Genomic DNA, 14,031 nt, shown 5'->3' with positions numbered 1-14,031 from the left:
TGGGTGACGTTTCATATATCATGGCCTATCACTGGGTGACGTTTCATATATCATGGCCTATCACTGGGTGACGTTTCATATATCATGGCCTATCACTGGGTGACGTTTCATATATCATGGCCTATCACTGGGTGACGTTTCATATATCATGGCCACTCACTGGGTGACGTTTCATATATCATGGCCTATCACTGGGTGACGTTTCATATATCATGGCCTATCACTGGGTGACGTTTCATATATCATGGCCTATCACTGGGTGACGTTTCATATATCATGGCCTATCACTGGGTGACGTTTCATATATCATGGCCTATCACTGGGTGACGTTTCATATATCATGGCCTATCACTGGGTGACGTTTCATATATCATGGCCTATCACTGGGTGACGTTTCATATATCATGGCCTATCACTGGGTGACGTTTCATATATCATGGCCTATCACTGGGTGACGTTTCATATATCATGGCCTATCACTGGGTGACGTTTCATATATCATGGCGTATCACTGGGTGACGTTTCATATATCATGGCCTATCACTGGGTGACGTTTCATATATCATGGCCTATCACTGGGTGACGTTTCATATATCATGGCCTATCACTGGGTGACGTTTCATATATCATGGCCTATCACTGGGTGATAGGTAGACAGGGAGGGAAGGAGACAGAGAGGGAGGGAGACATGGTGGAAGACAGGGAGGGAGTTAGCGAGACAGGGAGGGAGTTAGCGAGACAGGGAGGGAGTTAGCGAGACAGGGAGGGAGTTAGCGAGACAGGGAGGGAGTTAGCGAGACAGGGAGGGAGTTAGCGAGACAGGGAGGGAGTTAGCGAGACAGGGAGGGAGTTAGCGAGACATGGAGGGAGTTAGCGAGACATGGAGGGAGATAGCGAGACATGGAGGGAGATAGCGAGACATGGAGGGAGATAGCGAGACATGAAGGGAGATAGCGAGACAGGGAGGGAGTTAGCGAGACATGGAGGGAGATAGCGAGACATGGAGGGAGATAGCGAGACATGGAGGGAGATAGCGAGACAGGGAGGGAGTTAGCGAGACAGGGTGGGAGTTAGCGAGACAGGGTGGGAGTTAGCGAGACATGAAGCGAGATAGCGAGACATGAAGGGAGTTAGCGAGACATGAAGGGAGATAGCAAGACATGAAGGGAGATAGCGAGACAGGGAGACAGGGAGATAAGAACAATGAGACATAACTATGATCAGAACAATGAGACATTATAACTATGATCAGAACTATGAGACATTATAACTATGATCAAAACTCAGAACAATGAGACATTGTAACTATGATCAGAACTCAGAACAATGAGACATTGTAACTATGATCAGAACAATGAGACATTATAACTATGATCAGAACTCAGAACAATGAGACATTGTAACTATGATCAGAACAATGAGACATTATAACTATGATCAGAACTCAGAACAATGAGACATTGTAACTATGATCAGAACAATGAGACATTATAACTATGATCAGAATTCAGAACATTGAGACATTGTAACTATGATCAGAACAATGAGACATTATAACTATGATCAGAACAATGAGACATTTTAACTATGATCAGAACAATGAGACATTATAACTATGATCAGAACAATGAGACATTATAACTATGATCAGAACAATGAGACATTATAACTATGATCAGAACAATGAGACATTTTAACTATGATCAGAACAATGAGACATTATAACTATGATCAGAACTATGAGACATTATAACTATGATCAGAACTATGAGACATTATAACTATGATCAGAACTCAGAACAATGAGACATTGTAACTATGATCAGAACAATGAGACATTATAACTATGATCAGAACTCAGAACAATGAGACATTGTAACTATGATCAGAACAATGAGACATTATAACTATGATCAGAACTCAGAACAATCAGACATTGTAACTATGATCAGAACAATGAGACATTATAACTATGATCAGAACTCAGAACAATGAGACATTGTAACTATGATCAGAACAATGAGACATTATAACTATGATCAGAACAATGAGACATTATAACTATGATCAGAACAATGAGACATAACTATGATCAGAACAATGAGACATTATAACTATGATCAGAACAATGAGACATTGTAACTATGATCAGAACAATGAGACATTATAACTATGATCAGAACTCAGAACAATGAGACATTATAACTGTGATCAGAACAATGAGACATAACTATGAGACTAAACTATGATCAGAACTCAGAATAATGAGACATTATAACCATGATCAGAACAATGAGACATAACTATGATCAGAACAATGAGACATTATAACTATGATCAGAACAATGAGACATTATAACTGTGATCAGAACAATGAGACATTATAGCTATGATCAGAACAATGAGACATTATAACTATGATCAGAACAATGAGACATTACAACTATGATCAGAACAATGAGACATTATAACTATGATCAGAACAATGAGACATTATAACTTTGATCAGAACAATGAGACATTATAACTATGATCAGAACAATGAGACATTATAGCTATGATCAGAACTATGAGACATTATAACTATGATCAGAACAATGAGACATTATAACTATGATCAGAACAATGAGACATTATAACTATGATCAGAACAATGAGACATAACTATGATCAGAACAATGAGACATTATAACTATGATCAGAACTATGAGACATTATAACTATGATCAGAACAATGAGACATTATAACTATGATCAGAACAATGAGACATAACTATGATCAGAACAATGAGACATTGTAACTATGATCAGAACAATGAGACATTATAGCTATGATCAGAACTCAGAATAATGAGACATTATAACCATGATCAGAACAATGAGACATAACTATGAGACTAAACTATGATCAGAACTCAGAATAATGAGACATTATAACCATGATCAGAACAATGAGACATAACTATGATCAGAACAATGAGACATTATAACTGTGATCAGAACAATGAGACATTATAGCTATGATCAAAACTCAGAACAATGAGACATTACGTTGATGTTCAGGCCAGCGGGGGTGGCCAGCTTGATCAGGGTGACGCAGCCTGGGAACAGGACATGGAGTCAAGTCAGTGTTAATTTTAAAATGCATTTTTACATGGGTCACAACAACACATCATTACACAGGAATACAAGGAGGTAGGGAAATGTGGGAAGGGGGACATGGAGATGATATGGAGGAGATGTTTACATATCTGTAGTAACGATTCCCCTAAGCTCATGATACAATATAACAGGGAATGTTTCTACAGTTAGCTCTGTTTAAAGGGCCAATCAGCATCATGTAATATAACAGGGAATGTTTCTACAGTCAGCTCTGTTTAAAGGGCCAATCAGCATCATGTAATATCACAGGGAATGTTTCTCCAGTTAGCTCTGTTTAAAGGGCCACTCAGCATCATACAATATCACAGGGGATGTTTCTCCAGTCAGCTCTGTTTAAAGGGCCACTCAGCATCATACAATATAACAGGGAATGTTTCTACAGTTAGCTCTGTTTAAAGGGCCAATCAGCATCATGTAATATCACAGGGAATGTTTCTACAGTTAGCTCTGTTTAAAGGGCCAATCAGCATCATACAATATCACAGGGAATGTTTCTACAGTCAGCTCGGTTTAAAGGGCCAATCAGCATCATGTAATATCACATGGAATGTTTCTCCAGTTAGCTCTGTTTAAAGGGCCAATCAGCATCATGTAATATCACAGGGAATGTTAATATTTTTTTGACTTAATACATTTAATAATATGTACCCATCGATTCTTGAAAACTAAATGTCTCATGAGCTTAGTTCACCTGTTGTACCCCATCATAACCCAACACATATATTCTATATAAAGTACATGTAAACAAACACTGTATAGCCTTAAAAACATGGTTAAACTACAATGTTGATATCATGGCTGGTCAGTCCTTGTATCAATAGCTCTGTCTATGAATTTGAACATTTCACCGGGCCCTCCATCCCTCAGATTTTTTTTGCCCGGCAACAGGGGTGTGGAGAAAGCTCAGTTATTACCGATTGGAGTTTTAATGAAACATCCTCAACCATGGGTGTCTAACATCACGAGGGGCAGTAACACACAATATATCATAAAGAACATTAGTGGTCCAAGAACAGAGCCTTGAGGAAAACCAAACTTCATTTTAAGGGTTAGGCGGAGAAGATTGTAGCACAGGAGTCCCCAATTACTTTCAGCCGTGGGCCGGAAAGATAGTTATCAATCATTTGTAGACTGCAAATTGACTGCAAGAATCCTAAACAGATACAGTATGACATAAACATAATGATTTCAAACCTTGGTTACGTTGGGATACGATCGCATATCTTTCTATTTATGCGTGGGAATACTTGGGATCAGATTTCCAAAATTAAAATCACTCATTTCCTGGTGTTAATACAGTATTTCATGTCCAACAACTAAAATAAATTGGTTAAAACTATAATTTTGATATCATGGAGGGTCAGTCCTTGCATCAATAGGGGCAGCAGGGTAGCCTACTGGTTAGAGTGTCCCAGAGCTGACAAGGTACAAATCTGACGTTCTGCCCCTGAACATGGCAGTTAACCCACTGTTCCCCGGCAGGCTGTCATTTAAAATAAGAATTTGTTCTTGACTGACTAGTTTAAATAAAGGTTAAAAAATATATATATTAATAAAAAAATAAAATATAACTCTGTTCAGAAAGCTTGGGGGGGGCCAAACAAAATCCCTGGGCCGCCTTTTGGGGAACCCTGCTGTAGATGAAGTATAGAAGATTGATAACTGTAACTAAGAGTTAAAACCCGCCTGAGGAAAGGAGAGCAGACTGCAGGTGGACCCACCATAGGGAGGCGCTGACGAAATCCAGACAGGAGACGATCCAGAGGAACGCCACTGTCACCATTCTAAAGGACACTGACACCTTACTTATCCCCAAACCCCATCAGAGTCGAACCAGAAGGAGCCCAGGATATTGTCCACCTCAGCCCAGAACAGAGGGCAAGAACCGGTAGAATATTCACTCCAAAAAGGTTACTTATCCTGGGGGTGGGGGGGTTAATATATCCAGCTGCTTATCACTACTAGAGGAATGGAAAATTCTCAGCCCTGTACTGTACTGCATAGCAGGACAACCAGACCAGATTGATGTAGACAGGTCTGGTTGTACTGCTGTGCTCAGGACACATATTCATTTAAGGGCATCATGGGTAAATAGTGCTGATCTTGGATCAGTTTAGCCCTTTTAGATCATAATGAAAATCAGACTATACGGACAGATCCTAGATTAGCCCTTCATACTCTGAGACACTTTGTAGATGTGGGCCCTTTAGTGTCCTGAAGTGTTCAGAAGAGCAACGCGCTCCTCTAACTGTGTCAGAGGTCACTGGCTTCGGCAGACTCAACCCGAAACCTGCCCTAGACCTCTGCCATATTTTCCTACAACTCCCAGGATTCACTGCGATATGAAAAAAGCATTTCTTACAGCAATAACACTTTTCAAAAATACTGTACCATCCATGACAGTCTGACAGTCATGTTGTGTTATTCACCCATCTGACAGTCATGTTGTGTTAGTTATTTACCCATCTGACAGTCATGTTGTGTTAGTTAGTTACCCATCTGACAGTCATGTTGTGTTAGTTATTTCCCTATCTGACAGTCATGTTGTGTTATTTACCCATCTGACAGTCATGTTGTGTTATTTACCCACCTGACAGTCATGTTGTGTTATTTACCCATCTGACAGTCATGTTGTGTTAGTTAGTTACCCATCTGACAGTCATGTTGTGTTAGTTATTTACCTATCTGACAGTCATGTTGTGTTATTTACCTATCTGACAGTCATGTTGTGTTATTTACCCATCTGACAGTCATGTTGTGTTAGTTAGTTACCCATCTGACAGTCATGTTGTGTTATTTACCCATCTGACAGTCATGTTGTGTTATTTACCCATCTGACAGTCATGTTGTGTTATTTACCCATCTGACAGTCATGTTGTGTTATTTACCCACCTGACAGTCATGTTGTGTTATTTACCCATCTGACAGTCATGTTGTGTTAGTTATTTACCCATCTGACAGTCATGTTAGTTATTTACCCATCTGACAGTCATGTTGTGTTATTTACCCATCTGACAGTCATGTTGTGTTATTTACCCATCTGACAGTCATGTTGTGTTATTTACCCACCTGACAGTCATGTTGTGTTATTCACCCATCTGACAGTCATGTTGTGTTAGTTAGTTACCCATCTGACAGTCATGTTGTGTTAGTTATTTACCCATCTGACAGTCATGTTGTGTTATTTACCCATCTGACAGTCATGTTGTGTTATTTACCCACCTGACAGTCACGTTGTGTTATTTACCCATCTGACAGTCATGTTGTGTTATTTACCCATCTGACAGTCATGTTGTGTTATTTACCCATCTGACAGTCATGTTGTGTTATTTACCCAGCTGACAGTCATGTTGTGTTATTTACCCACCTGACAGTCATGTTGTGTTATTTACCCATCTGACAGACATGTTGTGTTATTTACCCACCTGACAGTCATGTTGTGTTATTTACCCAGCTGACAGTCATGTTGTGTTATTTACCCATCTGACAGTCATGTTGTGTTATTTACCCATCTGACAGTCATGTTGTGTTAGTTATTTACCCATCTGACAGTCATGTTGTGTTATTTACCCATCTGACAGTCATGTTGTGTTAGTTATTTACCCTTCTGACAGTCATGTTGTGTTAGTTATTTACCCATCTGACAGTCATGTTGTCTTATTTACCCATCTGACAGTCATGTTGTGTTAGTTATTTACCCATCTGACAGTCATGTTAGTTATTGACCCATCTGACAGTCATGTTAGTTATTTACCCATCTTACAGTCATGTGTTATTTACCCATCTGACAGTCATGTTGTGTTATTTACCCACCTGACAGTCATGTTGTGTTAGTTATTTACCCATCTGACAGTCATGTTAGTTATTGACCCATCTGACAGTCATGTTGTGTTATTTACCCATCTGACAGTCATGTTGTGTTATTTACCCACCTGACAGTCATGTTGTGTTATTTACCCACCTGACATTCATGTTGTGTTATTTACCCATCTGACAGTCATGTTGTGTTATTTACCCATCTGACAGTCATGTTGTGTTATTTACCCATCATGTTGTGTTATTTACCCACCTGACAGTCATGTTGTGTTATTTACCCATCTGACAGTCATGTTGTGTTAGTTATTTGCCCATCTGACAGTCATGTTAGTTATTTACCCATCTGACAGTCATGTTGTGTTATTTACCCATCTGACAGTCATGTTGTGTTATTTACCCACCTGACAGTCATGTTGTGTTAGTTAGTTACCCATCATGTTGTGTTATTTACCCACCTGACAGTCATGTTGTGTTATTTACCCATCTGACAGTCATGTTGTGTTAGTTATTTGCCCATCTGACAGTCATGTTAGTTATTTACCCATCTGACAGTCATGTTGTGTTATTTACCCATCTGACAGTCATGTTGTGTTATTTACCCACCTGACAGTCATGTTGTGTTAGTTAGTTACCCATCTGACAGTCATGTTAGTTATTTACCCATCTGACAGTCATGTTGTGTTATTTACCCATCTGACAGTCATGTTGTGTTAGTTATTTACCCATCTGACAGTCATGTTGTGTTAGTTATTTACCCATCTGACAGTCATGTTGTGTTATTTACCCATCTGACAGTCATGTTGTGTTATTTACCCACCTGACAGTCATGTTGTGTTAGTTAGTTACCCATCTGACAGTCATGTTAGTTATTTACCCATCTGACAGTCATGTTGTGTTATTTACCCATCTGACAGTCATGTTGTGTTAGTTATTTACCCATCTGACAGTCATGTTGTGTTAGTTAGTTACCCATCTGACAGTCATGTTAGTTATTGACCCATCTGACAGTCATGTTAGTTATTTACCCATCTGACAGTCATGTGTTATTTACCCATCTGACAGTCATGTTGTGTTATTTACCCACCTGACAGTCATGTTGTGTTATTTACCCACCTGACAGTCATGTTGTGTTAGTTATTTACCCATCTGACAGTCATGTTAGTTATTGACCCATCTGACAGTCATGTTAGTTATTTACCCATCTGACAGTCATGTGTTATTTACCCATCTGACAGTCATGTTGTGTTATTTACCCACCTGACAGTCATGTTGTGTTATTTACCCATCTGACAGTCATGTTGTGTTAGTTATTTACCCATCTGACAGTCATGTTGTGTTATTTACCCATCTGACAGTCATGTTGTGTTAGTTATTTACCCATCTGACAGTCATGTTGTGTTAGTTATTTACCCATCTGACAGTCATGTTGTGTTAGTTACCCATCTGACAGTCATGTTGTGTCAGTGGGATAATCTGAATATTTAGCTCTGGTTATTAGAGAACAGTCAGCCAACTGTTTTGAGATCTTGTGTTTACAGATCAATATTGATTTTGAATAATGTTTGTAGAATCAGAATAACAAACTCATTGTTCTTGTTATTGCCATACTGTATTGTGTATTGGTATTGTAGGGCATGAATTTGCTCTACACTTGTCCTTGGTTAGCCTAATACTCATCTATATTCTGACCCTAGCTTCCTTTCCCTCCCTACCTGACCCTAGCTTCCTTTCCCTCCCTACCTGACCCTAGCTTCCTTTCCCTCCCTACCTGACCCTAGCTTCCTTTCCCTCCCTACCTGACCCTAGCTTCCTTTCCCTCCCTACCTGACCCTAGCTTCCTTTCCCTCCCCACCTGACCCTAGCTTCCTTTCCCTCCCTACCTGACCCTAGCTTCCATTCTCTCACCACCTGACCCTAGCTTCCTTTCCCTCCCTACCTGACCCTAGCTTCCATTACCTCACCACCTGACCCTAGCTTCCTTTCCCTCCCTACCTGACCCTAGCTTCCTTTCCCTCCCTACCTGACCCTAGCTTCCTTTCCCTCCCTACCTGACCCTAGCTTCCACTCCCTCCCTACCTGACCCCAGCTTCCTTTCCCTCCCTACCTGACCCTAGCTTCCATTCCCTCCCCACCTGACCCTAGCTTCCTTTCCCTCCCTACCTGACCCTAGCTTCCTTTCCCTCCCTACCTGAACCTAGCTTCCATTACCTCACCACCTGACCCTAGCTTCCTTTCCCTCACCACCTGACCCTAGCTTCCTTTCCCTCACCACCTGACCCTAGCTTCCATTCCCTCCCTACCTGACCATAGCTTCCTTTCCCTCCCTACCTGACCCTAGCTTCCTTTCCCTCACCACCTGACCCTAGCTTCCTTTCCCTCACCACCTGACCCTAGCTTCCTTTCCCTCCCCACCTGACCCTAGCTTCCTTTCCCTCACCACCTGACCCTAGCTTCCATTCCCTCCCTACCTGACCCTAGCTTCCTTTCCCTCCCTACCTGACCCTAGCTTCCTTTCCCTCCCTACCTGACCCTAGCTTCCTTTCCCTCCCTACCTGACCCTAGCTTCCTTTCCCTCACCACCTGACCCTAGCTTCCATTCCCTCCCTACCTGACCCTAGCTTCCTTTCCCTCACCACCTGACCCTAAATTCGATTCCCTCCCTACCTGACCCTAGCTTCCTTTCCCTCCCTACCTGACCCTAGCTTCCATTCCCTCCCTACCTGACCCTAGCTTCCATTCCCTCCCTACCTGACCCTAGCTTCCTTTCCCTCCCCACCTGACCCTAGCTTCCTTTCCCTCCCTACCTGACCCTAGCTTCCATTCCCTCCCTACCTGACCCTAGCTTCCTTTCCCTCCCTACCTGACCCTAGCTTCCTTTCCCTCCCTACCTGACCCTAGCTTCCTTTCCCTCCCTACCTGACCCTAGCTTCCATTACCTCACCACCTGACCCTAGCTTCCTTTCCCTCCCTACCTGACCCTAGCTTCCTTTCCCTCCCTACCTGACCCTAGCTTCCACTCCCTCCCTACCTGACCCCAGCTTCCTTTCCCTCCCTACCTGACCCTAGCTTCCATTCCCTCCCCACCTGACCCTAGCTTCCTTTCCCTCCCTACCTGACCCTAGCTTCCTTTCCCTCCCTACCTGAACCTAGCTTCCATTACCTCACCACCTGACCCTAGCTTCCTTTCCCTCACCACCTGACCCTAGCTTCCTTTCCCTCACCACCTGACCCTAGCTTCCATTCCCTCCCTACCTGACCCTAGCTTCCTTTCCCTCCCTACCTGACCCTAGCTTCCTTTCCCTCCCTACCTGACCCTAGCTTCCTTTCCCTCACCACCTGACCCTAGCTTCCTTTCCCTCACCACCTGACCCTAGCTTCCTTTCCCTCCCTACCTGACCCTAGCTTCCTTTCCCTCCCTACCTGACCCTAGCTTCCTTTCCCTCCCCACCTGACCCTAGCTTCCTTTCCCTCACCACCTGACCCTAGCTTCCATTCCCTCCCTACCTGACCCTAGCTTCCTTTCCCTCCCTACCTGACCCTAGCTTCCATTCCCTCCCTACCTGACCCTAGCTTCCTTTCCCTCCCTACCTGACCCTAGCTTCCATTCCCTCCCTACCTGACCCTAGCTTCCTTTCCCTCACCACCTGACCCTAGCTTCGATTCCCTCCCTACCTGACCCTAGCTTCCTTTCCCTCCCTACCTGACCCTAGCTTCGATTCCCTCCCTACCTGACCCTAGCTTCCTTTCCCTCCCTACCTGACCCTAGCTTCCATTCCCTCCCTACCTGACCCTAGCTTCCTTTCCCTCCCCACCTGACCCTAGCTTCCATTCCCTCCCCACCTGACCCTAGCTTCCTTTCCCTCCCTACCTGACCCTAGCTTCCATTCCCTCCCCACCTGACCCTAGCTGTCCTGACCCCTTCTACTGGAAAAAGAGCAGAAGAGATCTGGGACCAGGTAACCTGACCCCTTCGACTGGAAAAAGAGGAGAAGAGATCTGAGACCAGGCTAACCTGACCCCTTCTACTGGAAAAAGAGCACAAGATATCTGGGACCAGGCTAACCTGACCCCTTCTACTGGAAAAATAGCACAAGAGATCTGGGACCAGGCTAAACTGACCCCTTCTACTGGAAAAAGAGCAGAAGAGACCTGGGACCAGGCTAACCTGACTCCTTGTACTGGATAAAGAGCAGAAGAGACCTGGGACCAGGCTAACCTGACTCCTTCTACTGGAAAAAGAGCAGAAGAGACCTGGGACCAGGCTAACCTGACTCCTTCTACTGGAAAAAGAGCTGAAGAGATCTGGGACCAGGTTAACCTGACCCCTTCTATTGGGAAAAAACAACAACCTTATCTGTGATTCCATAACCTGAGATAACAGCTGATAGATTCCCTCTCTCTCTCTCAGGGGTCTCTTGTGATTGGTGCATTTTATTTTTATTTCCATGTAATAGTAAGGAAGTAACTCCTCTACATGTCATTTTATTCAAATAATAAATAAATGCCCCTTTCTATGTTATTTGTTCATTCATCTGAACCAGGTTCAAGTGAATACGCTGTTTCCCATCTGCATTGTTTCGCCTGACGTGAATACTCATGGGTCAGTTTCTATGTTTATAGATCATGGTTGTTGTCAAACTTTTAAAACACTTAATTTAAGCGTACTTGTTTTGTGCAAAATGGGATATCTAATATTCTCTATATCCGTTGTCCAGGTGGACGGATTGTTCCATTTGGTTTTTGCCGCTGGTGCAAAAGTGACTCATTTAGGGACTACTTTAGGGACTACTTTAGTGACTACTTTAGTGACTAGACTACTTTAGTGACTACTTTAGTGACTCATTTAGGGACTCATTTAGTGACTACTTTAAGGTCTCATTTAGTGACTCATTTAGTGACTCATTTATCGACTCATTTAAGGACTCATTTAGGGACTCATTTAGGGACTCATTTAGGGACTACTTTAAGGACTCATTTAGCGACTCATTTAGCGACTCATTTAGCGACTCATTTAGCGACTCATTTAGCGACTCATTTAGCGACTCATTTAGCGACTCATTTAGGGACTCATTTAGGGACTCATTTAGCGACTCATTTAGGGACTCATTTAGCGACTCATTTAGGGACTCATTTAGGGACTCATTTAGGGACTCATTTAGCGACTCATTTAGTGACTCATTTAGGGACTCATTTAGTGACTCATTTAGTGACTCATTTAGTGACTCATTTAGTGACTCATTTAGGACTACTTTAAGGACTCGTTTAGTGACTCATTTAGTGACTCATTTAGGGACTCATTTAGGGACTACTTTAAGGACTCATTTAGTGACTCATTTAGGGACTCATTTAGGGACTCATTTAGGGACTCATTTAGGGACTCATTTAGTGACTCATTTAGTGACTCATTTAGCGACTCATTTAGCGACTCATTTAGCGACTCATTTCCATGATATTTGTCTGTTCAGTCCTAAGTGAGGTTTCTCTAAATATTTGTTCTACAGTTAGGAAGGTAATCAGAACCCTTATCTTATTCACAGAGCACCACAGTCATAAAACCCATAAAACCTAGCGGTTAAAAAGGGAAATGGTTCCTCCTGACCCCTCCTGTCTCAGCCTCCAGTATTTATGCTGCAGTAGGGTCAGTCATAGTAGTACGATAGGTGTTGTTTTACAGGGTCAGTCATAGTAGTGTGATAGGTGTTGTTTTACAGGGTCAGTCATAGTAGTACGATAGGTGTTGTTTTACAGGGTCAGTCATAGTAGTACGATAGGTGTTGTTTTACAGGGTCAGTCATAGTAGTATGATAGGTGTTGTTTTACAGGGTCAGTCATAGTAGTATGATAGGTGTTGTTGTACAGGGTCAGTCATAGTAGTACGATAGGTGTTGTTTTACAGGGTCAGTCATAGTAGTATGATAGGTGTTGTTGTACAGGGTCAGTCATAGTAGTATGATAGGTGTTGTTGTACAGGGTCAGTCATAGTAGTATGATAGGTGTTGTTTTACAGGGTCAGTCATAGTAGTACGATAGGTGTTGTTTTACAGGGTCAGTCATAGTAGTATGATAGGTGTTGTTGTACAGGGTCAGTCATAGTAGTACGATAGGTGTTGTTTTACAGGGTCAGTCATAGTAGTATGATAGGCGTTGTTGTACAGGGTCAGTCATAGTAGTATGATAGGTGTTGTTTTACAGGGTCAGACATAGTAGTGTGATAGGTGTTGTTTTACAGGGTCAGTCATAGTAGTATGATAGGTGTTGTTGTACAGGGTCAGTCATAGTAGTACGATAGGTGTTGTTGTACAGGGTCAGTCATAGGTGTTGTTTTACAGGGTCAGTCATAGTAGTATGATAGGTGTTGTTTTACAGGGTCAGTCATAGTAGTACGATATGTGTTGTTGTACAGGGTCAGTCATAGTAGTATGATAGGTGTTGTTTTACAGGGTCAGCCATAGTAGTATGATAGGTGTTGTTTTACAGGGTCAGTAGTATGATAGGTGTTGTTTTACAGGGTCAGTCATAGTAGTATGATAGGTGTTGTTTTAAAGGGTCAGTCATAGTAGTATGATAGGTTCAGTTTTACAGGGTCAGTCATAGTAGTACGATAGGTGTTGTTTTACAGGGTCAGTCATAGTAGTATGATAGGTGTTGTTTTACAGGGTCAGTCATAGTAGTATCAAATCAAAATCAAATCAAATGTTTTTATATAGCCCTTCGTACATCAGCTGATATCTCAAAGTGCTGTACAGAAACCCAGCCTAAAACCCCAAACAGCAAGCAATGCAGGTGTAGAAGCACGGTGGCTAGGAAAAACTCCCTAGAAAGGCCAAAACCTCGGAAGAAACCTAGAGAGGAACCAGGCTATGTGGGGTGGCCAGTCCTCTTCTGGCTGTGCCGGGTGGAGATTATAACAGAACATGGCCAATATGTTCAAATGTTCATAAATGACCAGCATGGTCGAATAATAATAAGGCAGAACAGTTGAAACTGGAACAGCAGCATGGCCAGGTGGACTGGGGACAGCAAGGACTCATCATGTCAGGTAGTCCTGAGGCA

The 14,031-nt window shown here is 42.5% G+C and overlaps 1 long non-coding RNA gene across 1 annotated transcript; it reads right to left on the bottom strand.

The window, feature by feature from the left end:
- Positions 1-6,790: 6,790 nt before the first annotated feature.
- Positions 6,791-7,848, bottom strand: LOC118965094. The gene is made up of 2 exons (XR_005052428.1): positions 7,796-7,848; positions 6,791-7,181 (listed from the first exon to the last, which is right to left on the bottom strand). It is a non-coding gene; the product is annotated as an uncharacterized LOC118965094 (long non-coding RNA).
- Positions 7,849-14,031: the final 6,183 nt, after the last annotated feature.

The sequence above is a fragment of the Oncorhynchus mykiss genome, chromosome 6, assembly GCF_013265735.2.
Source record: "Oncorhynchus mykiss isolate Arlee chromosome 6, USDA_OmykA_1.1, whole genome shotgun sequence".
NCBI classification, from domain to species: domain Eukaryota; kingdom Metazoa; phylum Chordata; class Actinopteri; order Salmoniformes; family Salmonidae; genus Oncorhynchus; species Oncorhynchus mykiss.
The sequence above is the reverse complement of the archived record's forward strand: the minus strand, read 5'-3'. Positions and strand labels throughout refer to the sequence as shown.